Genomic DNA, 13,998 nt, shown 5'->3' with positions numbered 1-13,998 from the left:
TGAAATTCAGCAATTTTTTGGTGTGAAGTACCACTGCTATACCTAGTAGACCGGTAAAAATAAAAATAAAAATTGGCAGTTACATTTTCTGGTGAAATTCAGCAATTTTTTTTGGTGTGATGTACCACTGCTATACCTAGTAGACAGGTAAAAAAAATAAAAAAAATTGTCAGTTACATTTTAGGGTCAAATTCACCAATTTTTGGGTGTAATATACCCATCCTCCACCTTGTTGACAGCTTAATAAATTTCAATAATTTTTCTTTTACATTTTCTGTGACAATAAACAATTGTTTTCTGTCATAGACCCTTGCTCTACCAAGTAGACAGGTTAATTAATTTCTGTAATTTTTCTGTTACATTCTTGGGTTGACATTATACAATTTTAGATGTGAATAAACCCCTGCTCTGCATAGGTGACAGGGAATAAAATTTCTGAAATGCTTCTTTAATTGATGTGCGCCACCTCCTTTGATTCAATGCTTAAACTTAAACAAGTTGTACCACATTTAAGCTTCAATACATTGTCCCACATTTCCGCTATACTCTTTTGGCCAACATTTGCGCCTCAATAGCTTTTCCCACAATTCCGCTTGACTCTTTTGGCCCACATTTGGGATTCTGTAATTTGTCCCACATTTGCGCCTCAATAACTTTTCCCACATTTCTTCTCGATCCCAATTTTTTAAAATAACTTTATCTCCCTTAAATTTTGTCTCTTTTTCTCACGCTCCCTCTCCGGCCTGGAACCCTGGTTATCACAGGTTATATTTCCCAATGTTTTGGGGTGTACCCTAATTTTAAAAATTAAATTTTAAACCAAAAACCAGTGTAGGCTACCTCCTCCTCCACCGCCGCTTCCACCGACACCGCCACATCCACCGCTTCCTCAACCTCCTACTCCATATGGACCTGGTCCTCCTAAATCAAGAATATTATTTTTTATTTTTACATATTTTATGTTATTTAAAGTCATTTCCCTATCCACATTTGTTTGCAGAGCACTTGACCACATTTTGACGCCATTTGCAGCCCTCTAGCCCTTTCCATTACATTTTTACAGCCATTTTAGTGCTCAAAGTTCAACTTCAATGGGGTTCGGGGTCAAGTTCGGGTCCCAAACTCGAACTTTTTTCCGAAGTTCGGCCGAACCCGTCGAATCCGAACATCCAGGTGTCCACTCAACTCTAGTAGTAAGCCATATTTGACATTTTTGGCTGAGCGTGTGCTATAGGCGCCAAGTTCCTACTGTATAAAAGTCTGTGATCAATGGAGCTGTTCAGTTGCTGTGGCAGCCTCAGGCTTTCTGAAGGATACGAGGCCTGCCACAGTGATTTTCCATTTTCCTATGGAGCCCTGCCACAGGGCTCCATAAGAATATAATGAATGTCCCACGAATTGCAATGGTAATTCATTCATCAGACAACTATAAGTTGAAGTCCCCTAGGGGAGGCTTAAGAGAAGTGAAAAGAAAAAAGTCAAAAAGTTTGTAAAAATATAAAAATATAAAAAATATAAAAATTCTAATCACCCTCTTTCTCCCAAAATGCCCAAACTACTAAAATATAATTGAATTTATCCTGTATGTTAAAAAAATAAAAATATAAGAAAAAACTAAAATGACCGATTAACCATTTATTTCTCTTTACCTCTCCAAAAATGTAATTAAACGTGATAAAAAAGTGATAAACACTCCAAAAGGTGATATCAATAAAAAACTAAAGATAGTCCTGCAAAAAAGGAGCCCTTACACAACTCCATAGACATAAATATTAAAAAGTTATGTGGGAAAGAATATGGCAATGCAAAAAAATTTGGTATTTCTGTAATCATACTGACCTGGAAAATAAAAGTAACAAGTCAGTTTTACTGCATAGGGAACACCATTAAAACGAAAAACTTGAAACAATGGCGGCATTTAGTTTTTTTTTGTATTTTACCCAAAATTGAATTTTTTTTCCCACTACATCATATGCAATTTTAAATGGTGCCATTATAAAGTGCAACTTGTCCCACAAAAATCCTTTATATTCTCTATGAACAGAAAAATAAAAAAGTTATGACTCTCAGAATGCAGTAAAAAATTAAAATGGGAAAATGGCTTGATCAGTAAGGGGTTACAGAAAGATTGTTCATGAAAGAACATAACAACATTCCCAGAAACTGCCATATGTCCCATTAAACGCAAGGTTAAATTGCCCAGTTTTAGCAAATGTAAGAGCTAATATGGGTTGAAATTTGTATGGTTACAAAATAGTTGTTCAGCAGATGATCCTTTGTTGAACTGATGTTCAGCCATCAACTTACTTCTATCTAATGTGTTAATCTATTTAAACATGAATGTGGTCTTCGGCTTCACTAGCAATTCCTGTATCTACGAACACTTGCATCTGGATTTTTTGGCATGTCTTTGACTTTGCTTCTTTGCAACATTTCTTTTTACTTCTGAAACTTTTCTCTGGCTCTGACTCTTGCTGGTATTTTGACTCTGCTTTGTGGTTTGTGATGTTATCCCTAAAGCTTCCTCTCCGGCTTTGACCTTTGCTTGTTTTGACACTGTTCTTGTTGTTTGTTTTGCCTGTGCTATATCTGTCTGTTGTTGTCCTGGTGCGTAATCTTCCCTTTCATTCCTTTAGGCCCATGCACTTAGCAGGAAAAAGATTGCTGTCCAGTTGGAGGTTTATGCTTAGGGAAAATCATCCAAGTAGGTAGGGACAGTGGTGTGGTTTGAAACTAGGGTGTGTGTAGTGCACTAGAGCAGGGAGTACTTTGATATTTGGACATTTGTGGACATTTGCTTATATCCCCTATGCAAAGTTAAAATGTCTTACTTTATTTCTCTTGAAAGGGTTAACTCATACTGTTTAATACTGTGTACCTGCATTGTATATGTTGTGATATATATCCTGTTCATTGTCACTGTATTTATTGTGGAAGCTCTGTGGAAAGGGTTAATGAATACTGAGAGACTGTCAGGGATTTGATTGAGAAGCTGGCAATTTTCCACAGCTGCCAAGTTTTGGAGGGAAAACCTCAGACTTGTTTAGCACCATGTTTTGGATGGAAACCCCAGGCTTGTTTACCACCAAAAAGCAGACAGTGTGACATTTTAAATGTCTGGTTTTAGCTATGTTGTTATGTCTGGAAACTTGTTTTTGTCTGGAAAACCTGCTGTGTCATTGCCATTGAGTATCATTGAAGCTCTAATGTAAGTCTATACCAGACAGAAGTTGAAACATTGTATCTGTTTTTGCCGAGTTTCTCCACTCCACCCCTCCCTCTAGAAGGTTCTAGTCTAGCAAAAATGGTATATAAGGAGACCAGTCAGAGCCCCTAGTGTGCTGCAGTTAGGGAACAGTTCTTGTAAGAGGAGACTTTGCCAGACTACTGAGTGACCAGAAGAAGACGCTAAGACGGGGATACGCTGCCGCATACCCTTGATCACCAGCCTTGGACCAGGGTACCAGCCTTCTGAAGAGAAAAATGGACAGCTAGCTCAGGCCTTTCCTCAGCATCAAACCCTTCTTCTGCCAGGGAGGAGACTGGAGAAGCCAGCCCTATGCCTCGTCTGTATTGTTTTGTACCTGAATTCCTCCAGTAAAGAAGCACCCTGGTTTACTGCAATTCCTGACTCCCTGGACTTATTTCCCATTGGGGTGCACCACGCCTTACAATCCCTTACGGAGAGCAGCAAAACATGGTGACTAGTGTTAGCTAGCGAATATTTGAATAGTGAATATTAATCGCGAATATCGGCACTTTGAGAATTCGCGAATATTTAGAATATAGTGATATATACTCGTTTTTTAAAATATTCTAGATTTTTTTTCATCTGAACCCATGATTCATCCCTACTTCTTGGCCAATGAGAAGTCTGCAATGACTTTTTCTGAGCTTAGCAACATCCCTAGCAACCAATAGGAAAGTTGCCTACCCCTTACTGTATAAGAACCTCCCCAGCAGCCATTTTCCACAGTTTTTTAACTGAGAGAGACAGCAGTGTCATTGCATCATTGCTGTGCTCTGTGCTTTCCACTCATTACATTAGATAGATAGTTAAATAGCTCATATATACATATATATATATATATATATATATATATATATAATACAGATAGTTAGTGGGAGATAGTAAGTGTAGGTTATATCCTGATATAGTTTAGCTGATTCCAGTGCAGGGTGTTAGGTAGTGTGATAGGTTTTGCTGTCCATACATACATGCTACAGACATAGTGCTTAGTGTTGAGCGAGCATGCTCGGCCGAATACCTGTTCGGCTCGAGCATCGCTATGCTCGGCACATGGCGGTACTCGGCCGAGTACCGCATGTTCTCGAGCGACATGCTCGAGTCTCCTCCCCTGCAAGTAAGTATTGCCATCACTGTAATGACAGTAGTCATGTTGGCAACTGGCATTACAGTGATTGCCTGGCCAGAAAGCGTCATCGGGTGCTATATAGCACACAATGACGTGGGTTCGGCTCATTGCGAGTCAGGGAGAGCTGCGGTTAGGAAGGGACAGATAGTGTAGGAAGATTGTGATCTCAATTTATTTCATTTTAAAACGTTTCAAAGACCCAAAAGCCATTTAAAGGACAATTTTGTGTGGTGGCAGCAATTTAATCTTGCAAAGTAGTCCGATTTTTTTCCCATACTTTGCGATTTCTTTTCTATAAAGGGTGTCTGCAGTGACATGTGACATCTGTTCAGCAATACCTTCTGTGTGTCAGGGGCAGAGATAGGAAGAATATTATGAAAACAATTATATTTTTTCCATAATTTATCCACACTTTGCCTATAAACAGTGTCTGCAGTGAATTGTCACATCTGTGCTGCAATAGCGTGTGTCAGGGCCAGATATTGAGAAAAATATTAGCGAAAACAATTATATTTTTTCCAGAATTTATCCACACTTTGCCTATAAACGATGTCTGCATTGAATTGTCACATCTGCGCTGCAATAGTATGTGTCAGGGCCAGATATTGGGAAAAATATTAGCGAAAACAATTATATTTTTCCCATAATTTATCCACACTTTGCCTATAAACGATGTCTGCAGTGAATTGTCACATCTGCGCTGCAATAGCGTGTGTCCGGGCCAGATATTGGGAAAAATAGTAGCAAAAACAATTATATTTGTTCCATAATTTATTCACACTTTGCCTATAAATGGTCTCTGCAGTGAATTGTCACATCTGTGCTGCAATAGCGTGTGTCAGGGCCAGATATTGGGAAAAATAATAGCGAAAATAATTATATATTTTCCATAATTTATCCACACTTTGCCTATAAACGGTTTCTGCAGTGAATTGTCACATCTGCGCTGCAATAGCATGTGTGTGTGTCAAGGCCAGATATTGGGAAAAGTATTAGCGAAAACAATTATATTTTTTCCATAATTTATCCACACTTTGCCTATAAACGGTGTCTGCAGTGAATTGTCACATCTGCGCTGCAATAGCGTGTCAGGGCCAGATATTGGGAAAAATATTAGCGAAAACAATTATATATTTTTTATAATTTATCCACACTTTGCCTATAAACAGTGTCTGCAGTGTGTGTGTGTCAAGGCCAGATATTGGGAAAAATATTAGCGGAAACAATCATTTTTTTCCATAATTTATCCACATTTTTCCTATAAACGGTCCCTTATAACATATAACATTTAATATAAAGAAGGCGAGCATTAAGGGACGGGGAAGGGGCTGTGATGCTGATAGTACACGCAGAGGCTGTGGCCCTGGGCGCGGTGAAACTGTGTCTGCTGCCAGAGCACAAGAAAAACAATCATCCAAGATTCCTAGCTTCATGTCCCAGTTTGCAGGTTGGCGCAGGACACCACTCTTGAAGTCAGCCCAGTGCGAGCAGGTGGTCAGTTGGATTGCAGTAGAGAGTGCTTCCAGTCAGTTAAGCACCACCCCGTCTTCCACCAAGTCCAGTCTCAGTAGGTAGGAGTCTGGTCCACACAATCTTCACCCTGATTCTCCTTCCTCCCACCATTTACAATCTGGCCAAACAAGTGATCCCACACTCGGATATTCCGAGGACCTCTTTGGATCGCCATTAAATTGATTTGGCCCTCTCGCCAAGCACGCTTGAAAAGGGACCTGAGATCTTGTGCCCCGATTCCCAAACTCTTGAGCATCCAGAGTCACAAGAACATGACGCTGGGAAACGGCAATTAGTGTTTAATGAGGTGGATGATGATGAGACACAGTTGCCAATGACTCAACTGCAATTACTGTCTCAAGAGGTTGAAGAAGAGGATGACACACAGTTGTCAATCACTGAGGTTGTGGTTAGGTCAACAAATCAGGAGGATGAACAGAGTGAGGAAGTGGAAGAGGAGGTGCTGGACTACGAGGTCACTGACCCAACCTGGGAAGGTGGCAACAAGCCAAGCGAGGAGAGAAGTACAGAGGGGGAGGGATCTGCAGCACTGCAAAAAACTACAAGAGGCAGTGTGGTGGCAAAAGGTAGAAGGCGGGCACTAACGAACAGGCCCGCAACTGTTTCACGGAGCACCACCTTGCATAAATCTTGCATAGGTGTTCGGCAGTATGGCGCTTTTTTGATGAAAGTGCGGATGACAAAATAGTAGTTTGCAACCTGTGCCACAACAAAATGAGCCGGGGCATGAACACTAGCAACCTGACCACCACCAGCATTATCCGCCACATGTCATCAAAGCACCCTAATAGGTGGGCCGAACGTGAGGGTCCACAATCTGTGTCTGCGGGTCACACCACTGTCTCCTCTTCCCCTATGTTACGTGCTGGCCAATCCCCCATCTAAGAATCAGGCCCGGATCCCTCCCAGCCCTGCATCTGGACCTTTGCAAGCACCATCAGCGACCACATCCACTTCCCTGTTGCAGCGTCCAAATGTCATTAACCCAGGCATTTGAACACAAGCGCAAATACCCAGCCACCCACCCACAGGCCATAGCACTAAATGCGTAGATTTCCAAATTACTGGCCCTTCAAATGTTGCCATTTAGGCTTGTGGACACTGAGGCCTTCAGCAGCCTGATGTCGGTGGCCTTCCCTCGTTATGCAGTCCCCAGCTGCCATTATTTTTCAAGGTGTGCCGTGCCAGCCTTACACCAACATGTGCCCCTTAAAATCACACGTGCCCTGACCAAGGTCCACTTAACCACGGACACATCGACAAGTGCTTTCAGCCAGGGATGCTACATTTCCCTGACGGCACACTGGGTGAATGTTGTAGAGGCCAGGAGCGACTCATACCCTGGGAAGGCACAGGTGCTACCAATGCCAAGAATTGTGAGCCCCAATTCCATCAGGGTTTCCGCCACCACCTATGTTAGTGGCTCCAACCCCCACTTCTCCTCCTCCGCCTCCTCCTCCACTTCCACCTCCAAAGTATCTGTATGCAGCACCAGTCAGTCATCTGTCGGTAGCTGGAAGCAGTGTAGCACTGCTGTGGGGAAGCAGCAACAGGCCGTGCTGAAGCTGATCTGCCTAGGTGACAAATAGCACACCTCCGCAGAGCTGTGGTAGGGGATAAGAGATCAGACTGAGCTGTGGCTCTCGCCACTCAACCTAGAACCAGGCATGGTTGTGTCTGAGAATGGCCAGCATTTTTTTTAACCATCTCCCCGTTTGAAAAATCTATTTAATAAATGGACCCCAGATTGGGGATGTAACAGGGATTAAACTGATGAGAAGAGAGAACTACAGAAAATACCACTCATATCGGGTGGGACAGTAAATTGCACGGCGCAGATGCAGTGACTGTGGCGTGGATTCAAACAAAGGGGAGGGAGCCAGCGTTTTTTTTAACCATCTCCCCGTTCGAAAAATCCATTTAATAAATGGACCCCAGATTGGGGACATATCAGGGATTAAACTGATGAGAAGAGAGAACTACAGAAAATACCACTAATATCAGGTGGGACAGTAAATTGCACGGCACAGACGCAGTGACCGTGGATTCAAACAAAGGGGAGGGAGCCAGCGTTTTTTTAACCATCTCCCCGTTCGAAAAATCTATTCAATTCACCTTTCCGGGACCCTTGGTGTTGTACGTGGCTGGGTGGAGGAAGAAACCTTCAATGACATCAACGGGACATGGCTAGCTTGGTATCTAACCTTGTACAAATGGGGAGTTTGCGGTTGGGCAAATGGACTGTTTGCGGTTGTTTGCGGTGCATTAAAAGGGGAGTTTGGTCTGTCAATGTCTGTGAAGCGGGCGTAATCCTTACACTACCTGATCGATACAACATCATACCTGATCGTATACAAACACTGGATGTTTTAAACCACGTTGTTCAAAAAAAAATTGGATTGTTAGGTGATTTATGCCCTTTATGGATTAAAATCCAACTCTGCGTCAACTATGTAATTTTCCATGGGAGTTTTGCCATGGATCCCCCTCCGGCATGCCACAGTCCAGGTGTTAGTCCCCTTGAAACAACTTTTCCATCACTACTGTGGCTAGAAAGAGTCCCTGTGGGTTTTAAAATTTGCCTGCCTATTGAAGTCTATGGCGGTTCGCCCGTTCGCGAACATTTGCAGAAATTCGCATTCGCCGTTCGCGAATGGAAAATTTTATGTTCGCGACATCTCTACTCACCGGCTGTTGTGCGATGTGAGCACGTGCTTGAACTCCACGTTCCACATGTTGGCCAGGCTTTGTGAGCAGCAGAGGGCAGTTGTGGAATACCAAATGCAACATGGTCGTCGCCTTTCCAGTCAGCTTCTGCTATTCACAAGCGAGGAGTGGGCATGGATGTCTGACCTCCATGAGATTTTACGCAACTTTGAGGAATCAACACAGAGGGTGAGTGGCGATAACGCTATTTTCAGCGTCACCATCCACTTCTGTGTCTTCTCAAACGCTGCTCACAATTAAGGACAACGCTGTTAATGCGGAACAGGTGGAAATGGGGGAAGACATTACACAGGTTGATGATAGCCAGACAACTCTCAGTTCGTCTTCTCAGCGCGAATTGGAGGCTGAAGAGGAGGAGGAGCAGGAGACGTTTGCCTTAGCTACAGAGGGTAGTACCCATGGAAGTTTTATTCCATCTGTTCTGTGTGGGTGGGCAAAAGTGGAGGAAGAGGATGAGGAAATTGGGAGTGATCCTCGCGATGACGTGTGTTGATACTCTTACACACATGGCTAGGCTGCCTTTCCCGCGACCCGCGCGTTATACGTATTTTAAACAACACAGATTACTGGTTGTTCACCCTTCTCGACCCCCGCTACAAAGAGAACTTCTGATCTCTCATTCCACTGGTGGAGAGAACGAGCAAAATGGGGCAATACCAGAAGATCCTTGTTGGAAAATTGCTCCAAAATTTTCCATCTGACAAAGCTGGCAGCAGAATCCGTACTTCCTTGGCCAACTGAGCAGGGGAGGCAGGGCAACACTCTCCAAAGCCTGGGACAGTTTCATGACACCCCGCCAGCACCCTCACCCTGATGTGTGGCCTACTGCAACAAGGAGAGGAAAGTTTTGGAAGATGGTGAAGGAGTACATAGCAGACCGTGTCAGCGTCCTTAATGATCCCTCAGTGCCTTACAACTACTGGGTGTCCAAGCTGGACACGTGGCACAAACTTGCGCTCTTAGCTTTGGAGGTGCTGGCCTACCCTGCCGCCAGCGTTTTGTCTGAGAGTGTATTTAGTGCTGCTGGTGGTATTATAACAGATAAGCGTATCTGCCTGTCAACTAAAAATGCTGACGGGTTGACTCATATAAAAATTAACAAGGCCTGGATTGACTATGACTTCTCGACTCCACCAGAAGAATGCTGATGAACATAAAGGGACTATACATGTGTTGTTTTTAATGTAGTTAATAGACTGTATTCCCATGCACCCCTTCCACCACAAACAAGGGTATATGGTTGTATCTTCCTTTTCTCATCCTCCTCCTCCTCTTCCGTCATATCAAAATGTATTGCTTATTCGTCACATATAATGCCCTCGCATATATGTCCTTCGAATATAATTTTTTAGAGGGTCCACTCACCAGCAGGCCCTCACATATAATTTTTTACAGGGTCTGCTCACCTGTAGGCCTGCAATTCAAATCTTTTACAGGGTCAGCTCACCTGCAGGCCCAAACCTAAAATCTTTTACAGGGTCAGCTCATCTGCAGGCCCACAAATCAAATCTTTTATAGGGTCAGCTCACTTGCAGGCCCACAAATAAAATCTTTTACAGGGTCAGCTCACCTGTGAATGAGGCCCTCCTTTATGTGATATATAGGTTGTATCGGAGAGCCTCTTTCTATTGGCAGCATTTGAACTTTATATACAAGTAAATATACCGGAAAGAATGTTTTCAATCAATTTTTCCTATAAAATAGTTTTTTTACTTTGGTTTTGTGCGTAAAACCTTAATTAGATTGTGGGCCCGGTGATCAGTTCAAGGCCTTTTAAGCAGCATCAGCAGCAGCAGCATGGTGATAAAAATGAGTGGCAAGGTGACATACTGTGGAGATGGCAGCATGAGGAGGCCACATAGTGGCACAATGGCTGAGTCTGGATAAAAGACTAAGGCCACAGATTGTTTTGAAAGATGCAGATAGAAAAGAAATCTGTGGCGCTGTATGACTGTCACCTGCAGATTAATGCAGACCAGGGGCGTAGCTATAGGGGAAGCAGGGGAAGCTGCAGCTTTGGGGCCCTGACTCAGAAGGGGCCCATCCAGGAGAAGGTGGACTAAAGGATTTGGTCAGGGCCCATTCAGCAGTATTACACAATGAAATTATATACAGTCACAGTATAGACAGCGTAAAAAAAACGGATGGAACAGCTGCTGGCCCTGGTCTGAGAGAGAAATCTTTACTAGCCACAGGAATGGGGGCGGCAGGAAGGGGTCGCTAAAATATTACTGTGGGATGAAGCCCCATTTGAAAATTTGCTGTGTGGCCCAGTCAGTTCTTGCTACGCCACTGATGCAGCCCACAAAAGCAAGTTGGGTTTATCGATTCCAAAATCCTATTTAAATTGTGGGCCTAGTGATCACTTTAAGGCCTTTTAAGCAGCAGCAGCATGGTGATAAAAATGAGTGGCAAGGTGACATGGTGTGGAGATGACAGCATGAGGAGGCCACATAGTGGCACAATGACTGAGTCTGGATAAAAGACTAAGGCCACAGATTGTTTAGAAAGATGCAGATGGAAAGAATCTGTGGAGCTGTATCACGGTCACATGCAGATTAATGCAGCCATCAAAATCAAGTTGGGTTTGTCGGTTCCACCTCAGCTCACCAGCAGGCCTGCACCTAAAATCTTTTGCACGGTCAGCTCAGCTGCAGGCCCACAACTCAAATCTTTTACTGGGTCAACTCACATGCAGGCCCGCAACTCAAATCTTTTACAGGGTCAGCTCACCAGCAGGCCATCACATAGAATTTTTTAGAGGGTCAGCTCAGCTGCAGGCCCTTGCATATAATGTTTCACAGGGTTAGCTCACCTGCAGGCACTCGCATATAATGTTCAGAAGAGACCAAAAAAAATAGACTATATAAAAAAAATGAATATAGCACTATATTAGTTAAATTGCAGTCTATATGTGTATTTTACGAATATTGGCTATATTGCTATAACTTTGTTTTTTAGAATATTCATCATATTCTAAAACAAGAATATATAGCAATATAGCGAATATTCGTAAAATACACACATAGCCTAGCCAAGTTAGGAATGTTGCCTTATACAGTTAAAATCGCAATACGTGAATAATTAAATTGCATATTATTCGCGATAAATAGAATAATGACGAATATTCGATTTCGACTAATAAAAGACGAATATTCAATCGAATATTCGCAAAATATTGCAAAATCTAATATGGCACCTCCCGCTCATCACTACGTTGAAGTAGTAGCCGTAGCCGTTTTGTCAGGCTCCCTCTCTGAAATTGAACAATGATTCCCCATTACAGGTGGTCACCATGTTAAGCGCATAAAAGAACATCGAAAGTTGATAGGGAAGATGGTGGACGACACAGGGACGTGCGATCAGGCAGATGTTATCTAGAGTCAACAAAGCGCAGCAGGGCCTTTCCATCTCATTAGTGATGAGCGAGCATGCTCGGCCGAATACCTGTTCGGCTCGAACATCGTTATGCTCGGCACACCAAAATACAGCAGTGACATTCCCTGTCATTTTTTATTACTCATTCCAATAACAGGGCATCTTAAGAGTCCTGTATTGTTATTTATCGTCACTACCTCCACGAGTCAGGAGTGTGTAATTTGCGTGCCACCCTCTTGCCTTCCTTGGATGTGTTAGCCGTTTCTCAGGCTCCCTCTCCAGAATCAAACACTGATTCCCCGTTACCCTGGACCGCAAATTGCGTTCCCCAATGCACGTAATGGATGCACAACGTTCGTGTGCAAGAGGCTTTAATGTGTTAATGTTTCTGTGGTCTCGGCTATAAGCTAGCTGCCAAGAAGGGCTTCCTTGGTCTTATGCTTTTTGCACCTGCTGATGTTATAAATAAACGTGGTTAATGATATTTTTGCATGATATATCTTATCTCTTCATTTCTGTGTACCATATTTTGCAGATCTCACACTTTACATTATTTCTTCTTAAATACCTAGTCATCGGAATTTGATCACAGCAGAAAAATATTTTAATGTTTACATTTCTGTTTGGTATAAATGGATTAGTATTGGCCCTAACAATTGTCTTTGTGCTTGCTAGTAGAGTTGAGCGAACACCTGGATGTTCGGTTCGAGAAGTTCGGCCGAACTTCCTGGAAATGTTCGGGTTCGGGATCCGAACCCGATCCGAACTTCGTCCCGAACCCCATTGAAGTCAATGGGGACCCGAACTTTTGGGCACTAAAAAGGCTGTAAAACAGCCCAGGAAAGAGCTAGAGGGCTGCAAAAGGCAGCAACATGTAGGTAAATCCCCTGCAAACAAATTAGGATAGGGAAATGAATAAAAAAAAAAAAAAATGAACCAATATCAATTGGACAGAGGTCCCATAGCAGAGAATCTGGCTTCACGTCAGCAGAGAATCAGTCTCTTCATGCCATAGCAAAGAATCTGGCTTCATGTCAGCAGAGAATCAGTCTCTTCATGCCATAGCAGAGAATATGGCTTCATGTCAGCGCAGAATCAGTCTTCATGTCATAGCAGAGAATCAGGCTTCACGTCACCCACCACTGGAACAGGCCACTGTCACACATTTAGGCCCCGGCACCCAGGCAGAGGAGAGAGGTCCCGTAACAGAGAATCTGGCCTGATGTCAGCACAGAATCTGTCTTCATGTCATAGCAGAGAATCAGGCTTCACGTCACCCACCACTGGAACAGGCCACTGTCACACATTTAGGCCCCGGCACCCAGACAGAGGAGAGCGGTCCCGTAACAGAAAATCTGGCCTTATGTCAGCGCAGAATCTGTCTTCATGTCATAGCAGAGAATCAGGCTTCACGTCACCCACCACTGGAACAGGCCACTGTCACACATTTAGGCCCAGGCACCCAGGCAGAGGAGAGAGGTCCCGTAACAGAGAATCTGGCCTTATGTCAGCGCAGAATCTGTATTCATGTCATAGCAGAGAATCAGGCTTCACGTCACCCACCACTGGAACAGGCCACTGTCACACATTTAGGCCCCGGCATCCAGACAGAGGAGAGCGGTCCCGTAACAGAGAATCTGGCCTTATGTCAGCGCAGAATCTGTCTACATGTTATAGCAGAGAATCAGGCTTCACGTCACCCACCACTGGAACAGGCCACTGCCACACATTTAGGCCCACGCACCCAGGCAGAGGAGAGAGGTCCCGTAACAGAGAATCTGGCCTTATGTCAGCGCAGAATCTGTCTTCATGTCATAGCAGAGAATCAGGCTTCACGTCACCCACCACTGGAACAGGCCACTGTCACACATTTAGGCCCAGGCACCCAGGCAGAGGAGAGAGGTCCCGTAACAGAGAATCTGGCCTTATGTCAGCGCAGATTCTGTCTTCATGTCATAGCATAGAATCAGGCTTCACGTCACCC

This window comes from Bufo bufo, chromosome 1 (assembly GCF_905171765.1).
Source record: "Bufo bufo chromosome 1, aBufBuf1.1, whole genome shotgun sequence".
Lineage (NCBI taxonomy): Eukaryota > Metazoa > Chordata > Amphibia > Anura > Bufonidae > Bufo > Bufo bufo.
Note: the sequence above shows the minus strand (reverse complement) of the source record.